The sequence below is a fragment of the Athene cunicularia genome (genome assembly GCF_003259725.1).
Source record: "Athene cunicularia isolate RWA chromosome Z unlocalized genomic scaffold, athCun1 chrZ_part3, whole genome shotgun sequence".
In the NCBI taxonomy this organism is placed as follows: Eukaryota; Metazoa; Chordata; class Aves; order Strigiformes; family Strigidae; genus Athene; species Athene cunicularia.
The window spans coordinates 13,214,027-13,235,859 of NW_020799144.1; the positions used below are offsets into that span (position 1 = coordinate 13,214,027).

Sequence of the window (21,833 nt, forward strand, 5' to 3'; positions counted from 1 at the left end):
TTATTTTTGGTTTTCAGTCATTACTTGGCTGAAATCTGTTGTCATGGCCAGCAGTCATGTTGAAAGGGCAAAATTCCAGCTACTACAGAGAAGGAGCAGGTTTAGGGTGGATTTAGTTTAAGTTACTAATTTTTAAGTCACCAAGGTTGATGAAACTCACCTTGGGATACTAGACAGCTGGCGGAAACATTTTTCTTGTGATTGTGGAAGAGTCAAGGAGGACAGGGGTTGGTGACTCTTATCCAGTTGAAACACCAACATTTGCTATTTTTCTAGCAAAACCTTCAGAGTACTGCCAGTGGTGTGGTCTCACCGCAGGATCAAGCAGGAGACAAAACTGAGCTGCACAGACACCTCAAGCTTTCAGAACCAAAACTGGACCAAAGATTGAGTTCTGTATGTTGCATGCTGAGATTTAGAAGCTGAGATGAATATTGTCCTTCAGTGGTAGGCACTGGAGTCCACACATTGACACGCAAAGCCAGTTACACTAGTCTGCTGCTTTTAAATAAAATCAAAACTTGTATATTGATGGTTTCTATGTATAATCTTCTACAGTTGCTGTCAGGAGACAAAAATGTAAAAATTTAAGTGGTGTGAGTTGTGGTTAAATTACAGTTCTATACTGTTTCAAACACAACTTGTTCATCAATCTTAAGACTGGTGAAGACTGCAGCTGTTTTAATATGAGGGGATCGAGTGCACCCTCGGTCAGTTTGCAGATGACACCCAGTTGGGTGGGAGTGTTGATCTGCTCGAGGGTGGGGAGGCTGCAGAGAGACCTGGACAGGCTGGAGCCATGGGCTGAGCCCAGCTGGGGGAGTTTCACTGAGGGCAAATGCCGGGGGCTGCCCTTGGGCCACAACAACCCCCAGCAGGGCTACAGGCTTGGGGAGGAGTGGCTGGAGAGCTGTCAGTCAGAGAGGGACTGGGGGGGTGATTGACAGCCGGCTGAACAGGAGCCAGCAGTGTGCCCAGGGGGCCAAGAAGGCCAATGGCATCCTGGCTTGTGTCAGCACTGGCGTGGCCACAAGGACAGGGAAGGGATCTGACCCCTGTACTCGGCACTGGTGAGGCCGCCCCTCGATGACTGGGTTCAGTTTTGGGCCCCTCACTACAAAAAGGACATTGAATGACTCGAGCGTGTCCAGAGAAGGGCAACGGAGCTGGTGCGGGGTCTGGAGCACAGGTCTGCTGGGGAGCGGCTGAGGGAACTGGGGGTGTTTAGTCTGGAGAAGAGGAGGCTGAGGGGAGACCTCATCGCCCTCTACAGCTCCCTGACAGGAGGGTGCAGAGAGCTGGGGATGAGTCTCTTTAACCAAGGAACAAGAGATAGGACAAGAGGGAATGGCCTCAAGTTGTGCCAGGGAAGGTTTAGACTGGGTATCAGGAAGCATTTCTTTCCGGGAGGGGTTGTTGGGCATTGGAATGGGCTGCCCAGGGAGGTGGTGGAGTCCCCATCCCTGGAGGGGTTTAAGAGTCGGATCAACTTAGTGCTGAGGGATCTGGTGGAGTTGGGAACTGTCGGGTTAATGGTTGGACTGGATGATCTTCAAGGTCTTTTCCAACCTAGACAATTCTGTGGTTCTGTGAAGATGAATAAGCAGATTCAATTTGTACCTTCATAATCTTTAGGCTGAAGGAAGCATTTTTTCTTTTTCTGAGCATTTTGATATGCAAAATGCACAGGAATATTTCCATAATATCAGGTAATTCAGTATCATATTTGTTTGTAATTCATAGAATCACAGAATGGTTTGGGTTGAAAGGGACCTTAAAGATCATCTAATTCCAACCAGAAAAGGCCACCTTCCACCAGCCCAGGTTGCCCAAAGCCCCCTCCAACCTGGCCTTGAACCCTTCCAGGGAGGGGGCAGCCACAGCTTCTCTGGGCAATCTGTGCCAGTGTCTCATCACCCTCACAGTAAAGAATTTTCTCCTTACATCTAATTTAAATCTCCCCTCTTTCAGTTTAAGATTGTTGCCTCTCATGCTACCTCCACACCCCTGATCAAGAGTCCCTCCCCCCTTTCCTGCAGCCCCTTTCAGCCCTGGGAGGCTGCTCTAAGGTCTCCCCGTATCCTTCTCTTCTCCAGCTGAACCCCCCAACTCTCCCAGCCTGTCCTCACAGGGGTGCTCCAGCCCCCCCAGCATCTCCGTGGCCTCCTCTGGCCCCGCTCCAGCAGGTCCGTGTCCTTCTGCTGTTGGTGCCCCAGAGCTGGACCCAGCCCTGCAGGGGGGTCTCATGAGAGCAGAGCAGAGGGGGAGAATCCCCTCCCTCAACCTGCTGGACATACTGCTCTGGATGCTGCCCAGAATAAGGTTGTCTTTCTGGGCTGAAAGTGCATTGCCAGGTCATGTTGAGCTTCTCGTCAGCTAATACGCCCAAGTCCTTCTCCTTGGGGCTGCTCTCCATCCACTCATCACCCAGCGTGGATTTGTGTTTGGGATTGCCCCGACCCATGGGCAGGACCTTGCACTTGGCCTTGTTGAATCCATGAGGTTTGCATGTCCCACCTCTCCAGCCTGTCCAGGTCCCTCTGGATGGCCCATCCCTTCCCTCCAGCGTGTCGATCGCACCACACAGCTTGGTGTCATTGGGAACCCTGCTGAGGGGCCTTGATCCCACTGACCATGTCACCAACAAAGACGTTAAAGGGCACCAGTCCCAACCCCGATCCCTGAGGACACCACTCGTCACTGTTCTCCACTTGGACATCGAGCCATTGACTGCAACTCTTTGAGTGTGACCATCGAGCCAACTCCTTATCCACCAAGTGGTCCATTCATCAAATCCATGTGTCTGCGATTTAGAGACAAGGATGTCATGTGGGACAGTGTCAAAAGCTTTGCGTAAGTCCAGATAGTTGATGTCAGTTGCTCTTCCCTTGCCCATCAGCACTGTAACCCTGTCATAGAAGGCCATAAAATTCATCAGGCATGATTTGCCCTTAGTGAAACCATGCTGGCTGTCACCAATCATCTCCTGATTTCCCCTGCACCTTAGCATAGTTTCCAGGAGGATTGACTCCATTCCAAGCAGAATGGTGTCTTTTGAACTGAAAGCAGCTGTGAGAATCAACGCTAATGCTGTGTCAGGTTTATTGTTTCCTTCATCCTCTAAAGCAAGCAAACAATTCTGCAAGTGTTCTTCAAAGAGTATATCCAGCACGCCGCCTCATTAAACATCTCCTTGGCATTCATTCCGTTTCCCATTTTGAACTGCTGTGTTTGGTTGTGAAATGACCTCTTGTAGTAGTGAAATTTTGTTAATTCTTCAATCCACTAGCACAGAGAGGAAAATACTGTTGAAGGAAACACAAAAATTAGTGGTTTGGGACTGACTCATAAGGTGGAGTGACATCAAATGGAAGCAAGTTCCATGGCTAAATAATTGCACATTGCTTGATAATGGTGGTATAACCTTCATCCTCCTAGCAGGCTGGTGATGGGTGTTGTAGATCCATACATGTCTTCTGGCTTTCTGTTAAGTAAAGCAGGACTAATTTTGCCCTTAAGTACTCTTACTGCATGCATACACTTAAATTTTGTGCTCTTTGCCTTTTTGTTTTCTGTTGAACAATATCCATTGCAAATCTGGGAGCCAGATGCACTTATCCCATGAATTATTCCTAGGCAAGCACAGTTAAATGAGCTCCCATGAAAGATGCTCTGAAGAGGCACTGTGTATTAGAGCCACAGTTCAGGTCCTTGCTTTTCTCTCTTCACAGTGTAAGCAAGACTCAGCAGCCCTCTAGCCAGTACAGTTTGTTCCTTGCTCAGCACTGTGTTGGTGTTAGCGCGAGTGTTTAGAGGTCAGGGAAAAGACTTGGAGTTAGTGGTGAGTAGGTTGGTTGTCCATGGGCAGATTTTCCTCTTTTCCTGACTGTCACCTGCAGTTTGTCTGATATCCTTGACAGTCTCCTGCATGGAAATGTATCTGGACTTGCAGCTAAATGCACCTTGCTCAGTGCACCGTTAACTCCTCTCATGAATTTAAGGGTAGGGAAGCAAGGCTGTCAGGACTGATAGCCACTGAAAGTCTGTGCTGCTTCTCTTGTCTCTGATGTCAGCACTGAGCAGAGTTTAGCTCTGCCCTGGCTGTGAAGAAGTGATGCCAAAGGCACCTCATATTCCACCATTGCCACCACTCAGGTTTGAACACTCTTTCCAAAACAGTTGTGGTACGCAGAAATAAATTCACAGTTCTTACACTACAAACAGCGATGAGCATGTTGTGGTCACATATTGTGTGGTCCCAAATGTTTTAAAAAAACCTTTATTTATAAGTAAGTAGTGCTGTGCTGGTTTAAGTTCTTCTGTTGCTACAGGATGGTGCTGCACAGAGCTTTAGACTTTACCCATCACCGTTTTAGCCAGATTAAAATAGGTCAAGATCAAAAAGAGAAGCTTTTTCATCCGCTCAACTTCCTGAAAGGCCTAGAAATGGGAATTTAAAAGAATTTAAAGATTTTAATTAGGAGTCCAAGCAAAGAGATGCATTTAAGCAATACGAGATGTTTATTTTATTAGAAAATGTGGAAAGACATGGACATTAATTACATCAAAAAGTGTTCTGAATAGGCAGCAGGACATGGCATGAAAACTGATCGGGGGCTGTGTTACAAACACACACACAGAGCTAATCTCACAGCTCAGTTTTATAATCTGTATTTCATGCAATTTCAACAAAGATTTTGTCTCAAAGGACCTACAGGATTTCTAAAAAACTATACTTATAAAATAAATGTAAAATAACAATAAAAATACAAGTGACTTGAAAACTTGAAACTTTTTTTAAAGGTTTTTTCATTTAATTTCACCTTTTGTTTAATATAAAACTATGATGTTATTGCCGTGCATAAGAAACAGAGGATAAAGCAAGAAGCTTTGGAAAAACAGTAATTTCATAGATAAGATGAAGATAGATAGTTCTCTACCTTTAAAGAATGAACTATACATAAACACATTTCATAGACACAAACCTTTCATTTTTATATAATTTATAAATATTACAAAGGTAAGAAAGTCGTGCTTTAGGTACTGATCACAGAGTTTCCCAGTTGATTTCCATTTCAAAATGATGACTGGCTGTAATTCAGCCTGTTCCTAAAGTTTGCATATAATTAGAATGAAACAATGTAATTAACTTATTTGCCCATTAGGGCCCATGGTGCTGAAAGAAAGCAAGCAAGAAAATAAATAAATAGGAATTCAATAGAAAACCTGCATTTCCAGGTAAATTTCCATGGTGCAACAGGTAAATAATGAAAGAGTCCAAGAGAAATTACTGTTAATCTCACTTAAAATAAATAAGTCAGTAAACAAACAAGCAAATAAATATTTTGGTGCAGTGTTTGTACATGCATCTGGAGGGTATTTGAATTTTTTTCATCTTCCATTCAGCTTAACCCAGCGGATTTGCTCCTACTTGAAGAAGCCAGTCGAGTGCTCAGACCTGCATGGGTTAATGCACAGGTTGATGCAGAGCCCTGAAGGTGCACTTAAATCAGCAACCTCTGAGCAGTCTTCAGGTTCTCCCCGAGCAGCTCTAACTTCAGGATTCAAGATTGTACTCCAGCATGATGAAACACACACTTTGCAAACTTGTGTGCACTAGAAACAGTGCACGTGCTGAATGTGCCTTACTGGACTTGCTCAAAAGCTGGGATGATTGATGAAACCTTGATGAAAAATTAGAAATAAATAGACAGTCAGGTCTTTACTTATTTTACGTTCTGGTGGTGACTCTTCTCAAGGATTTTTTTTTTTTATTCCACATGTTTCCCAAAAGCAGAACTATCCCTGCTCCCAAAGCAGTGCAAATTGCTCATCTCACTGTACAGTTTATCAACATTTATTGCCTTCAGAATATTCCATGATGAAGATAAAGACCAAGTTTTCTTTTTGTTGTTAATATATTTTGTTTTCAAAACATTAAAAACTGTAGATGTATTTCCCGCTGTTCAGTAACCTGTCTTAAGTGCTTTTATGGAATGTAGCTAAGATACCTTTGCAAGCAAATTTAGCATTAACTCTTTATTACAAGATAATTGGCTTAAAGTAAACAGCTTCTCTACACAGAAGACAAAGAAAATGATCCACGAGTAAAGTGTTCTCTTTCTGCACTCACTTTCCACTTCAGATATTAAAGAGAACCAAAGAAAAAATTACTGGATTTTAGATGTGGAAAACTTTTCCTGATGGTCATGATAATCACGTTAACATTTTCAGTTAGTCATTTATATAGACACTTAACAAAAAGGTACACAAGAACTATGTTTTCATTCACTTTTTTTTTAAAAAAAAAAAAAGGAAAGAGAAGAGAATTCAGAATGCCAAACTTTTACCTTGGTGCCATCCATTAAATTCTCCAGTTGATTTCTTATTCAGAAATTAATTTAATTCAAATATATTTCATCAGTGGGAAATGTCTCCTTGAAACGATATAGTAGCTTTTGCAGAACGAATAGCCTCTTCCACAGCGATGGTGGAACATCATTGCAAGTTTCAGTGCAGAGCAAGTACATCGATTTGGGTTTTCTTAGCACCTCTTCATCAGTAGGCACCCAGTGAACAGGAGTGCAGGCAGCACACCGCATAGCCTGCAGGGCATGTTTTTTCTCTGGAGGCTGCTCCATGGAGCAGGGATGCCTCAGTATTAGTGGAACCTTCTTAATGACTTATGTGGTACTGCCCACTGGAGGTTCAAGGGGATAACTGAAGTTCCCTTCAAGTCCAGTTAAAGCTAGGTTCTTCTGGGAAGCGCACGAAGACTGTTCTGACTTCCTAACACAGGGCTGGTCTTTCCTGGCTGCCCAGCATTGTGCATCACACCCATCAATCCCATAATCCCACAGGAAAAATGGGCAAGAGGAACGTTCCTCTATTCCAGATAGTGACAGTGAAATCAGGGCCTGTTCTCTCTTGATCTTCCATCATTTCACACCACATTGATAGTCCTCCTATAATTTTCTTTTTCTAACTTCCCATTAAGATATGGAAGCAAAGAGTTCCACTTCCCTACTAGCAGGATTTTAGTGGAAAATGTTCTTCCTTCCCACCTTACACAGCTGAAGGTTTCTCCCATCCTAAGCATCTGGTGCTATTTTGCCTTAGCAGATAAAGAAAATTAAATGCACGGCCCCAAAACTGGATAACACTTTCAGTAGCTTTACACAGCTCCAGTGAAGAGAACAGGGAGATGGTGCAGGGTTTGTCCTGGTATCAGCCAGTCAGTCTCAGCTAGATGGCTTGGTCAGTTGGATGGTTAGATGGCTCAGTTTGTATTTCTTTATAGATTGTCCCACTACAAAACACGCTGTCCCTGGTTCCCCATAGCACAGGAGCATGGAAAGGCTGCGCTGCTGCAAACCGTGTGAGGTGCTGGCAACCTACAATTAACATCATCGTTTTACACATTATGGGGCTTTTTATAAAAATAAAGCCTCTGAATAGTGGGAAGTCGTAGTTAAACATGTTACCATTCACGTTACTGGTGGTTAGTTTCATTAAACTGTGGCTGCAAACACCTGCCTGTGGAAGGTGCATCTGAAATGCTTCTCTCGTTTCGTACGCCGCATTGCTCCACGTACTCACCAGCCCCCCTTGCAGCAGACTTGTTTTTTGGAAGAACAGATCTGCAGAACTGTTCTTGATTTATTCAGGTTTCTGACGCTCTGTTTTTATTCTTTAAATTTTCACTCTTTCAGTGAAAAAACTTGAAAACAGAATTGAGCCGAAACTTTTAAGCTTATCTTGGTGCCAGGTGTCACAAGCTTTGTGTGATTTTCATCTGAAACAAGAAATCAATGAGGCTGGGTTTCTGCAAATGTCAGTGAGTCCAGCCTGACCTCCTTGCTCATAACTGAATATAAAACCAGCTAAGGCCTGATAGGTTTTGAGTTTAATTCTATGGCAAACTGACAACAATTTTCTTTGGTTTTACATTTTCTAACACCTGCCTCCTGTAAAATAACAGTTCCCATCCTTACACGGTGTGTGCTTACTTGCTAACATAATTTACATCAGGCTATGGAAAATAAGCATTTACTTTGCAGCAGTTGTTAAAATGCCACTACAGATTGTATTTAAATTTGCACATCACATAAAGAGTAATTATGTTCTTGTGAGACAATGATGATGATGATGATAATGGTGATAAAATTAAGCAGCAGATGTGTGAACATAAATGCCTGCCACCTTACTTTAAACATCGGATGAGCTAAATGGAAGATTAAGTATCTTTAGGGGGTCACTTTGTTAATTCAATGTAAACAATTCTTTAGATTTTATTCTTCATTTGAAGCTACAATATAGTCCAATGTTCTTCAGTGTTGATTTTATAGCAGGACCGACGTCATTACTTCAGAGGTAACTGAGAAATGCATTAAGTAAGATGTCTTTTAAAATACATAAGCAGGACAACAGTTTAAAATTTGACACCTCTCATCAAACCCTGTAGGTACTCACCATGCTTGTTCTCAACAGAGTCTATTGCAGCACAGCCAAGGGTTTCCTTCACATCATTTAATAGTTAAAGGGGGATTATAAGAAAGATGGGGACAGACTTTTCAGTAGGACGTGTAACAATAGGACATGGGGTGATTGTCTTAGAGTAAAAGAAGGTAGATTTGGACTAGGCATAAGGAAGAATATATTTCTGTTTATGATGAGGGTGGTGAGACACTGGAACAAGTTGCCCAGAGAGGTGGTAGATGCCTTGTCTCTGGAAGCATTCAAGGTCAGGTTGGACAGGGTTCTGATCAACCTGGTCTAGTTGAAGATGTCCCTGCTCATTGCACAGCGGGGTTGGACTATGTCCCTTTCAAACCATTCTATGATCTGCAGCCTCTTGGGCTTTCCCACCTTTGCCCATCACATAAGATCATCAGGAGAACATGTACTGGACTGGAAATGACAAAAACCAGTGGTGGGGTCAGAGGTACCTCCCACCTGTTCTTCACTATGTTTTCTTCGGTCACTCCACGGGAGTATAGGAAATACACACTTATGTCGCACCTTCACCTTCACTGCTGAGCTTTATCCCTTTCTGCATCCTCTCAGGATGTGGCTTAACCACCCGATACCCCAGTGTGGGAAACCTCCTCAGTCCACAGCATCTGTATTCTGCATAATAAAACTGAGATTTGCTGAGCTGGAAAAGGAGCGTCCAAGACGGTTGAACAGTGGAAGAGGGAAGGTCTCAGGCAATGAAATGTATGTCAGACATGAGGTCAAAGCTCAGCTGTCATGACTCCTTAACATGAAACACCCAAATGTGATGAGAGGAGGGAAGAGGCAGGGTACCGCAGGGGTCTCTCCATAGGTGGTGTAGGAAGACAATTTGCATTGCTCGGCACCACCAATTCTGCTAGTCATGGCTGAAGGTCAAGATTTGCATCCCGGGACCCAGAACATCTTTGGAGGTGTGGATTGGTAGGATGGTGGCATCACAGTGCATGTTAGACCACTGGTACCTCGTACCCGTTGCTTCAACAAAAGAACACAAAGGAAATTGTAGAAAATGGCAGGAATGAGTTCTTGAACTGAGTGTGTAGATCTTTATTACACCCTGTCATTTGCCATGAGATTTTTCTCAACAGTTTGGCTGCCATGATATGGAGAAAAAGCAGTTTTCATCCAGGCTGTGATAGATAGCCCTAGGTTGAAGGAGCTACAGAAGCTGTAATGTATGATAAAATCGTTTTTAATTTATTAGAAGAAGAAAAGATCAAGGATTGTTTCCACTAGCCTTAGCCACTTTATTGGTATTAAATCATGTTAAGTTGCTGTCATTTTCTTGTATTTGGCATATTCTTCCGGATGTTTATGCTGATTCACCTTGGCCTCCTGCTAAATGTGCATCAAGTATCGAGAGTCAGTTCTAAACTCCATTTCCCCTATAAAAAATGAAGAGAGATAATTATATTTAGGAGCACTGTATAGAAAAAAAAATAGTTGTAATTTACTTCTGTGGGCAGGTATATAGCAAAACAATAGCTTAAAATACACATATCATGTGAGCTGCTTGAATAGACCATGTATACATACTCTGCTTTCATATCGCTTGGAAAAAACACCCCACGAGTCCGCGGGTTACTCAAGTGTGCAGTGTCCTACAGTGAAGCTTTTTGAATCTGATGCTGCAGAAGACAACGTGCCCAATATGGGATGCGAAGACAGCCTAAGGAGCTCAGTACCCTGCAAGCTGTGCGTCTAAGAGACTAATTTTTATACATTTACTTAGCCTAATATTTATTTTCATACCAATGCAAATAATGTCTTCGTGTCACATAACTATGAAGCCTCGTGTCGGACGGAGGCAAATCAGGAAAAACTCCACTTAGACCAAGTCAGAGCTGGGAGAACAGGAGTGTGGATGCATATTTAGATATACCGATATTCTTAGTTACTTCACTGAGCTGCATTTAGGGGCTATGTTGGGTCATGCAGTGCCCAGGTGATGTACTGACTCTTTAGAAGTTAATCAGTGAGTTGGATATATTCTGCAAGCTTTATAATTCACTGTATTTTAGACCTACTATTGTAAAATAGTATGACTTGGGCTACTATTCAGAATACATTCAGAAAACATGCAGATAAAGGAATCAGCCACTTTAGAGTTGGTTTATTGGTGACAGTGTCCATACTAATTAAACTGATTAAGAACACATGCAATCTTACAAGAGATCAAGATTAAATTTTCATTATGAGGATACAGTAAATAAATCACACAGTTAAATAACATCAATACTAATTGATTAATATGTTCTACAAATCCAGTGGAAATGAGGGGAATTTGATGATTTTAAAATTTGACTGGCTATAAATGATCTGAGATGGTTTTCCTAATTTTAAGCAACTAAATTAAAACATTGTCCAATCACTTTTAAGTAATAAAATTATTATGTGAAAATTAGCTAAAATTTCCTATATCCTAATTGAATGAGTCACATCCTTATCCTTCTGTAATGAATTCTTCTCTAAATGCCATCAACCAAATTAAAAATATAACAAAGCACCTAGAAATTTTTCCTGCAACTGTCTCTACAAACTGTAACTTCAGTATAATGAAACTGTTAAAAAGACCAAATTTGCTCATGAATTTCAAAATTGCTTTTCCTACTGAAATTCTGTGTATTCCATGGTCAAAAGGTGAGCACAAATACAATGGAAGTCTTGTGAAAAATTTGTAAGGAAAAAACTTCCAATGTAAATTAAAATTGAATATAGCTTGCATTTAAACATTTGAAAAACAAACAAACAAAAAAAGCATTTTACCAGCACTTAAATACAGATACATTATTTATGAAACTTCTTGAAAGAATTAAAATTGGCTTTGGGTTTTTTTTGGATTTTTTTTTTTTTATCAAATTTTTTAAAGTGTTATTTTTATTATACAAAGAAACTCTTCGGCTACACATATCTTGGGTTGCTATGACCATTACAAGATATTTAAAATGTGCCTCCAGCAAGTACTAACATCTAAACAAAAAACTGCAACTTTTACATAAGTACAGGGAGAACTTGGCAAAATGTTAAAGGTCACCAGATTCGGAAACATAGAGGTAGTGAAGGATTTGCAACGTCTTTCACAACTGGAAAAGAAAATAATAAAACTGAAAAAGCATAACAAGCACAATTTTGAAGGAGATATCCTGCCCCAATCTGTTTTTGAGTAGCACTGCTTCCAGCTGGGATTAGATTCTTCTTTTCTGAGACATGCTCAGTCAATCAGGATAACTCCAATTCATTTTTTTCCAGGTCGGTCTGATTATCCTCTGCAGCAGCCAACCACAACCAGATTAGCACGGTGTAAGATGGGTATTTTCAGTACCCCTATGTCAAGGATATACTTTGGTCAAACACATTGGAACCTTTAACAGTGAAAATAACTGCTTCAGTCAAACTTTGGGGGTTTTTAGACACCCTGAAAAACCTCTTTCAGCCCTGCAAGTCCACAGTCTGGCCCCTGCACATCAGCTGGAACACACTGGCCTCTTCATGAGTCCATCCCAATATCCACCCTAAATGGGTTTGGATGCTTATCTGAGTCAGAAAGAATCTACAAATCTTTTTATGATTTACCTATTGTTAGCAGTCTAGTTTGTGCCCAGAACTACTAATGGCAACTCAATGTATGGTACCATTCATGATTTATGTTTCTAGTCAATGATGTCAACAGCAGAGACATCTTCAACAAAATCCTCTTTAGACCACTTCCAGTTTTGAAAAGAGATCCCTAACTCTGTCTGACAGATTCAGTAACATCATCCTGGAAACAAAATGTAAGCTGAAGATAACTCTTTTACATATTTCCTTGTTAATGTGAGATTTTGTACTTGTTCTAGATCTGCAACCGCATAATTGCAACTAATAACCCAAGTTTTAAAATTCTTTGGTGCTGTCTTGCCATGTAAATGCTACAGATTTGCATACAAACAAGGGCTAAACTAACATCTGGACTCTGGTAAATAATTTTGTTCTCTCGCATTTTGATCGTATCCCATCAGACGACAACTTTTAAAACAGTTTATCTAATGGGATGTTATCAAACAAAATAATACGCACCATTTACCGCATTTTTTGTTTATTAAATATATTTTGCAGTGAATAACAAATGCTTACACTGAACTTTGTCAGTAGGATGTATTTGTGTAAAGCTGCCATAAGTCGCTCTAACACAGTCGTTAATAATGAGAAATTCCACTATTTACAAAGTATTATTGCTCAGCCACCCTGGCGGCTGGCGTCATGAGGAAACAAGCAGTAAAAATAGTTTGATGAGGACAGAACTGTTAAGACATGCGAGTTCTCTCTATAATTATAATTTTCTGAACTTTGTTCGCATCACTAATCAAAAATGAAGGTTTATCACCCACTTCCGTCACTCCCACTGCCCTATCTCATTTTGAGACAATACAAAGAAAATTCACAGTAATCTATGTATAGAACAGCTGAACTTTCCCCCATTCCTGCGTTTGGGTTGTAATCTCTAAAACTGCTCATTACTTACATATACTTATATGTGGAAATATATTTCAAATAAGGGTGTCATCTTATTCATTTTTAAGGTATTTATTTTACTTTTTAATATAATCTCAATATGTTATTTCAATATTTTTTTCTTAATGGTTATTAAAACATTTGATTTACAATAGAATGGCTGCTGGATATTCGATGCAGATAATGGAAATGATATTCAATGGAGACCATGGAAACTGCTTTGAAGCCCATGGCTCTGCACTGCTGGAGTGTTGTAACACCCTGAAAAAGTAAAGTTGTCCATCTCAGGCAAAGCGTGCTCAGGGTCACGCTGAGCACGTGCCTCCCCTGGGCACTGCACAAGGACAGCGCTGTGCTGCAGACTGAGAATAACTGGGGTAGCCAAGACAGGTAACAAGGGATGTGGAAATTAAGGATGAGGCTAGCGTCTCACCCTGTGAGTTAGTATCTGATGCGAATGGCTGTGATGTTCACAATGTGCTCTGAAACTGGACCGTGCACTCCACAGTCTTACGTGAAGAGCAGATGCAAAGAGGAGCTGTGAGAAGATTGCTTTGTCACTGATGTCGACACACCAGTTTTCAGGAATTTGGCCTCAAATTTCATATACATTCCCTACCATGTTATCTTTTCTTAAAAGATGTTTCCTTCTCAAAAAGTATTTTTGAGACATCTATTTTAAATGAGTTTATAACTTATTTCACCCCCGCCTTAATTTGCTGCCTGCTTTTTTATGGGCTTCCTGCCTGCATTTAATCTGCTGTTGCTTACTAATGTTTACAAAATATCATTTGCTATCATTGTGCAAAAACACTAAGGATATCTAATTTCAACACGCATAAATATAGCCAATAAAATCAACCCTTCCTGCAGCTGAACTTGCTAAGCAATTAAGTATTTTTAGACAAAACATTGCTGAAAACAAAACAACGTATATCTGCAGGGTGCACAGAAGAACAAACTCCAGTAAGGGACCTTACTGAAGTGGCGAGTGAGACAAATTATTGTCTCTGGCTAGATCACTCACCGGTTGCAATATTCCTTACCTGCCTCTAAGTGGCAACAGGTATAGCATTCTTCCCTGCAGTCCCCAAAAGAGACAGACTCCTCTAACTCTAAAAATCAAATCAATCACTCAGAGTCTCTTCCATCTGGCTAAAATCTGGTCAATCAGCATCAGGCAGGGAAATATCCCAACAGTATTAACAGGTTGCTCTTAACAGCAAGTCAGACTGGATCGTCGGAGATGAATGATTAGTGAAACCACCTGTCTGTGAAACTTTGGCGATTGCATGAAATTTTCACATGCTAATACCAGAGTGACGAACACTGTCCAAAGCGGATTGATCCCATTCTTATCTCCTTGTGTTATGGGGAAGACAGAGACCTCTGCTTTCAGCAGATATTTATTTTTTTGGTGTTGTTTTTAGGAGTTTTCTCTGAAATTTTTGTAAATAGCATCTTAGAAATGTTTTGAAGAAAGGGAGAGCCGTGACAGTCTACAAAGCCTGACTTGAAAAGGAAGGATTGTAAAGAGGACTTTCCGCATCATTATTTGGGTGGAAATTTGACAGCAATATCAAACCTGGAATCTTGAAAAATATTGGTTTTGTAACACCAAAGACGCCACACAGTTAAGTTAGCCTGAGAATAGCATTTATCCAGTCTGTGGGATAAATCTTCCCATCTTCTGCTCCTTTCTCCGACAAAAATGCAAATTATTGTCACTTAGATGGATGCCATTAGCAGAGGCCTCCTCCTGACCTCACAGGCTGAGTAAATGCTAAGCCAGACAGCAATAAGAACAACTGTATCCCCCCCCACACACACATTCACAGCTTCATTTATGTGTGTTCATAAACACACGCCTGAACAGAAGGTGTGTAAGCAAACCCTCTCACCCTTAAGTGTGATGATCAAAATCAGTCAGTGGGAGACCAAAGGCTGTGTGTCTCTTCTAGTTGAGGAGCAGGTACCTGAAGAAGCAGATGTTTAACAAGCAACTGTTTTGTTTGTGCAGAATTGACCAATTATACTGTTGAGAATGGGATAGACAATGAGAAAAAAACAAACAAACAAACAAACAAACCAACCAGAAATAATTTATTTCTTATTATCCTTTTTTTTTTTTTTTTTTTTTTTTAAATGCCATTATTCTGAAAACTATTAAGAGGTTACTCCATGCAGTTCAGGAGTTGTTTTCTGTATAATTCCCAGAGTTGACACACCCTGATCCTAATTTTTTAATGTACAGTGATGGGCTAGTCTCAGCTAAGGTTTACTGATTGTTTCAGGACTTCATTTCTATTTTTAGTGAATCAACTGACAGCTTCAAGTAACCACAATATTAAACCAGAAAACTTTATCCTGTGATCAGAATATAGCCAACATATTAGCCTTTTACTTTAGACATTAGCTTAAATAGTATTATGTCTGGGAAATACAATATGTTTGGAGTAATTGTGATGTATTAAATCAAAATGTTTTGCCACTTAAACCTATGAATGTTGAGAAACCTATGCTAGAATTTGGACTGCTGTGTTATTTATTAAGATGTCAGAGGAAGATAAATATTATTCTGGAGCCTACTGCTACCTAAGAAACTCTTCCTTTATTGCATAGGTTTGCTTGCACAGAATTAATTTGATTTAACTTTTCAAGGTGCTTTTCTAAACCTTAAAAGTGCACAACCTTTGTCAAGGCAATGGGAACATAATCAAGAGTAACAGTAAGAAAAACAATGGCTTATAAAGAATTGAATTTTCATTTTATGTCTAAATTCCACCACATACACATAATTTGCATCTCAATCATATCAGTCTAACATATCAACGGCACAGCAAACACAAATGCACCGAGAGAATGCATGGATTTATAAATATAAATAGGCAATTACATTACTAATCCACTGGATCATATAACATTCTTAATCAAAGCATTTGGCATGAGAATGAAAAAATAGTAAAGAACCTGTAACACCTTTCAAAAAAAGATAAAAATTACAACATGATCCAATTTAATACCCTTTAAAATGGATATTCTTAACAATTCAGGCTTGACGCTGTTGAATCACTTTCCTGTATTACGAACTCCAGGAGGAACTGCAAAGTTTTATCTTTCCTGGTATATTCACCATTCAGTACTATTTACAATCAATGGAAGAACCTAACGAAAGCATTGAAATAGCACAAATATATTACCATGAACAACTATCATACGCTCCCATAAACTTTATGTTTTATCTTCTGAAAAGCTTCTGCTATTTAATAAGATTTAGTCTCTTACTTTTAATCTCACATTGCAGGAGCAAGAAAAGACCTAGTCGTGCTCTGGCATGTTGCAGTGTTGTCATGGATACACAAGTATGGTCCATCACTTCCACCAGTAAATAAACAAGACTCTCTAGAAGTGCTAGGCAGGATTTACTAGCTCTGGAGTATTCTTAGCTGTACAGGGCTTTAAATAAGCAAATGGTTTGTAGTTTTAGAATAATATCCAGGGCTGGCGTGGGGGCATACTTGTGTGATACATCTTCCTTTACAAAAATCAGAGGGCAAATGTTATGCAGTGTAACTTTACTCTCCTTGATTCTAATTCAGTTTATCTCTGCCCCTTGTTTTTCAGAAGATGTTTGTAAATTACATGAGGTATCATTCTCTAATGTGGCAGGCAACTCGGCATGGTCACCTACTAACTGCTTAAACAAATGAGTTACATCTTTAGAAATATGTATAATAAAAATAAGTTTGTCCATTTTTTATGGGGAAAAGTAATTTTAACGTGGCAGCACGGTGGTCAGTGGTATTCTCATCATCTCTACTAAAACAGTCTTCTCTCAACCCAAAGGCTACAGAGATGAAATTCAGTTTTACCAGCACATCTGTCAACAGCTACAACAGGCTTGACTTGATTCTAACAAATCAACATCTTATGCTGATGAAGGGATGTAGATTAAATGCCCTAGGCTTGCGTTTCAAGAAGGAAAAGCACAGGTAGTTGAGAATGCTGTATTTAGTATAGTGTATTAAGATTCACAATAGGAAAAGTCTTAGCTAGAAACTCCAATTTATTAGAGAAATGAAAACAGAAATGTCAAATAAAATCGCATGAAAAATTCAGGTCTAAAAGCTCTACACCCACAAACCTTTAACATTTTGAAAGAGACTTTGCTGAAAAAAACCCATCATTGTCTTTCACAAAGAGTTTACAAAAGCAGGTACATCTTTCTTTTCTTGCTCAAAACACCCGCACTGCATGATGACGCATTCAGGCACACACACGATCTGTGTGTGACGGGTTCTGTTGGGTTTAATTGTTGGCATACCTTTGCTGATTAGCCTGAGTAAACCTAATTTAAGGCTAGACAGAGCAAATAATTCATGATGAATAATTTATTTGATAAATTTAGCAATTTTTTATCTCTTGTCACGTCTGTGAGCAGATTGCAAGGTAGGTTTTGGGTTGGTTTATTCCCTACTCTATGACTTCATTACCAATAAACAAAACCTGCACTGAACTCATCGGTTGCCTTTGGCCGAAGTCATAAACTGCTGTACCCATTCTTTTCTTTTTGGAGCTAATGCTATAAAGTTTTGAGTGCTCACTCTGGCCACTACCCAGTAAACCATCTACCTGCAAAGGTGGTTGATTTCACTGAGTGTTTGGGAATGACTCTCAAGGGTCTGGGCCAAAGCACCTTACCATCAAGCACACGTATGTTCCTGTTGGGCTCAGGAGTGTCCAACATCTCCATCAAGAAGGCACCAAGAGTTTCTAGCAAACAGACTTCTTTCCACAAATATTTTGCCGTTGGCACTCAACTGCTACAATATTTACTGGAAGCGAGTACACGGACGACACGAGTCCCGTGAATGCAGATTAATGTGTTGAATGGGTGTTTGTGATTTGGGGTGTTTGCTTATATTGGTTGCCCTTTGCTACTGAAGAGATGGCATCATCAAGCCTTGTGTGTTGCTTATAACAGCCACGTGAGCTCGATGTGGGCAAGAACCCTCCACTTCCCTGCTCAGAAAACACACAGCATGCTGGGGTGCTCAAGGAAATAAATAAAAATATTGTCACAATCGGTGCAATCTTTTATCTCATTAATAATTCTTGAATGTGACAGAGGTCATATTGCAGTTACATCCATAAGGATTACCAGCGCAGCTAAATGCTACAGGATCCCACCCAGCTGTTGTAGGTCGTGTGGGGCTGAAAAATACAAATATCTTGAGTTGCTAATCTGTATGTTTAAACACTTGATGCCACATTTGAAAAAAATTTTAAAAAACTTGGTGAAGGCAGCCACAGTGTGCTTGCAGAAAAACAGTAGCAAATATTGATTTATTAATTTATACACAAAATAAAACTGAAATAATTACCTTTTTTTTTTTTTTTTTTAAGAAATCAAAGAATAGGAGAAAAAAGACACCATGCTTCTAAGAGTGGAGAAAGCATAAAGATATCCCTCAGAAATTAATCTTCTTTTTAGATTATCACTTTGCAGGCCTAAATACAAGTAAGATTTCCATCCTTTGCAAAATAACATTACTGTTGGTGAGCGGGCACCACTCCTCCTTCCTCGGATAGCAAGCACGATCTGCAAAGCTGTGCTTTAAACTACGCATCCAGTGCCGAGAGAGTTAATTTAAATTTGATAACAAATGGTTCTGCTTTTGAAATGAATGTAGCCTGGCAACTTCAACTGAGAACCCTTCATAGGGCCTCAATTATGTATGCAGCTTCTTTGAGAAATAGTTTCACACATCTGACCCAAGGCCTGCGATGCTGTTGCCATGAAATAAAACTGTACATCGGCAATGGTTCATTTCTGTGCAACCTCCGCATTTCTGCACTCTCCCCACCCTGGGTACACAGGTAAAAAACATATAATATCACTTATTTTGGACCGGTTTCTTGCATTTCTTCATCATCTCATCAGCTACCATCTGAATACAAATTTAACATGTATGATCTTTGTTCCAGCATTTAACCTGCACACCCTTTTTTTTTTTTTTTTTTTCCAGCTGCTCTGTCAGGCTGCTCTCATCAAAGCTGTTGTGTGAAACCAGAGACAGACAATGGGTTAAACACCCACTCCATTTAAATTTTTTTTTTTTTTTCTCCCTCCCCCCCCCCAAAAAAAAAAAAAATGGCTGCTTTGTCTGTGTGCATACAGGAATAGCAAATGTCCTTCTGTTATTGTACAACCAATTTGATGTGTCAAGTATTCATATGCTAATGGGGGTACAGTTTCTCACTTTTTCACAGATAAATTGTAAGGACTGTTACAGACAGTGAAACACAAGAATAAACAGCTTTTATTTCAGATGTGATAAATTACTTGCCATTCAAATAACATGCAACACATGCTACTGACCATTATTGTTTCTATTCATTGCGAGTGTGCCTTCTGTTTTTCTTTCTGAGAATGGCTGGAAAATATTTAGCGTATATAGCCAGAGTTGATGCAAATAATTTAGTTTTCCTGAATTTGTTTTTACCTTTCATGATGGGCAGTTATTTTTTGCTCAGTTTTCACTGGCAATGAAAGTTTTGTAATGGGTGCAGATATTGCCCTCCACTATGGAGCATTCATAATTTTTTTAAGCTTACAATAGGTGGAATTTGAAGACTGGGATATTTCCTTTTATGTGTTAACAAAATGTACTATAGTATGCATGCCCATAATACATTACTTAGGAATGGTACTGGCAAAGGATTCCCTAAATACAGCGTAAAGCTAGAGCAGAAGAAAATAATAGCAATGTCTTCTTGTTCTGCTGCAAGATCAACATTTACTCAAAATCTAAAAAAAAAAAAAGAGTTAAGAATGATCGTTTGTATTTTGTACCTGATGTAAAATAGAACTGTTTTAAGAGCCCATATTTTATAAATATGGAATATTTGGCACAGATAAAATAAAGCTGTTTATTAAGTCAATACTTTTTTGACTTTTTTTTTTTTTTTTTTTTTTTTTTTTTTTACAAACCTAAAAATGGGTTTTCGTTTATACAGATTGAAAATGTGTGGGTTTATGTAACATAGACAAGGATTATATCTGTGTCCTCAATTTGGACATGAAAACACATTTATATAATTATGTTGTTCCACAGTCAATCCGTAAATGTAAGGAATTTCTGAGTTAAACCCGTGAGTCCAGACAGACACTGTTAATTTAATTAGCCACCGGCAGATATCTGTGCCACCCCCCTGAAATCCATTTTAAGGCATTGGACCCTATCCCAGCCCAGGGATGAGAATGAAGCCAGCTACAAATTAATGCCATACCTGGCAGCTGTGTATGTTAGGGATTTTCCTTGCCTTTGTGGAGCTAGAAGGTAAAACATTAATGCCAGCTAAATGCATGCAACATCAGGTCACTGCAGACATACAGTAAGAAATTAGGCAATGCAAAAAGTAAGACCATCACTGTGGCATCAGCTCATCTGTAACACGTCATCCTACATATTTATGACACATATTTAACCAAAAGAGTAACTCGACATTGGATGATTTCTTTGAATTACAAGAGTGTGAAATCCTACCGGTACATAACGTGTACAATCAACTGCTGGCTGAGGGTTGGGGCAGCAGAGTTTGATTTATAAAATACATGAGCTTGCTTATTTCATATGTGCCTCATTAAGGTTGCACTGATCTCGGGGAATCTGTTACTTCACGAGGAAAGTTAGAGGTTGGGGAGGAATCAGGTGGTGTGGTACATGAAGAGGGATGTTGCATGTCATGCTTCAAGCAAAAGCATTAAATCCGCGGTCATGAAAACTGCAAAAAGTTACAAGAGAAATGGAGATTGAAGTCTTTGCCGACCAGTTGAGATGTGAGCCACTGACCTTCTCCTTCATAACAAAGTGAATATCACCCTCACAAAACATCAGCGCCCAGTTAGCATCCTTGACAACAAAACACATTTTTCTGGAGAGATGCACATCTACACTCACATTCAGCTCTCCAGAAGTGCTGACTCTCAGAGTTAGCTTTCCTGCTCTGTGTGTCCACACTGTGCATTTCCTAAATGCTGATGTCTTCCAGGTGTTGTCTAGAAGAGTTGGGTTTTTTTGTGAATTCCTTTTACAAAACAACTGTGTCGACGCACCAGGATGCCAAACTGAAAAATTAATTAACCAGACTGCCCGTAATCTCCTCTGAGAATTTCTACAGGTGTCTGAAACAAGGATGGACGGAGCACAAAAAAAAATGTCACAATGTCAGGGCTCCACTTTTTCTGAGAGGAAGAGGAGGGAAGGTGAAGAGAAAAGGACATTTGCGGTTTTGGTACCCTACACATTCTGCAGTAACAGCCTTTCGTGATCTACACTGCCCTTGGAAGGCTGATGACTCATTATCCATCCCCTGCACTTGCAGGTGAGTGAATAGCTGCTTATTAGAGAGCCTGGTTCTGCAAACACTTCTGCACTTGCTTGACTTTAAGTATGCAAGTAATCCTATGGGGGTGAACTGTCAGCAACTAATTCTGGGAGCAATGACATTGCCAACATCTCAAAACTAATGTGAGAACAAAAATCAAAATCCTAATGCCTTGAAAGCTAGTGAAAACCTGTTTTCACCATATTTTTATCTAGTCTTCTCTCAGAAGTTTTCTTTTTGTGTGTGTGTGTGTGTGTGTAGCTGGTTTTGCAGTAACCATAGGGAGGGGGAACACAAAAACATGTAAAAAAAGAACAAAATGTGAAAATGTCCAACACAAATATCACTCCTTTGAAAAAAAAAAATATTCAGAATACAGAACAGTCATGGGCTTTTCCTCAAGTGTGGCATGAAAAATTAAATAAAAATAAAGA

General features: G+C 39.9%; 1 long non-coding RNA gene across 3 annotated transcripts in view; it reads right to left on the reverse strand.

Moving 5' to 3' along the window:
* Positions 1–6,311: 6,311 nt before the first annotated feature.
* LOC113490240 overlaps positions 6,312–21,833 on the reverse strand; it is a 71,232-nt gene continuing 55,710 nt past the window's right edge. The window contains exons 3-5 of one of the 3 annotated variants that reach the window (XR_003400178.1): positions 14,910–15,043; positions 14,055–14,121; positions 8,733–9,902 (exon numbers count right to left, since the gene is read on the reverse strand). This is a non-coding gene — a long non-coding RNA (uncharacterized LOC113490240). Of the gene's footprint in view, positions 7,395–8,732; positions 9,903–14,054; positions 14,122–14,909; positions 15,044–21,833 lie in introns of those variants that run through there. The other 2 variants (XR_003400179.1, XR_003400177.1) reach the window with 2 other exon arrangements.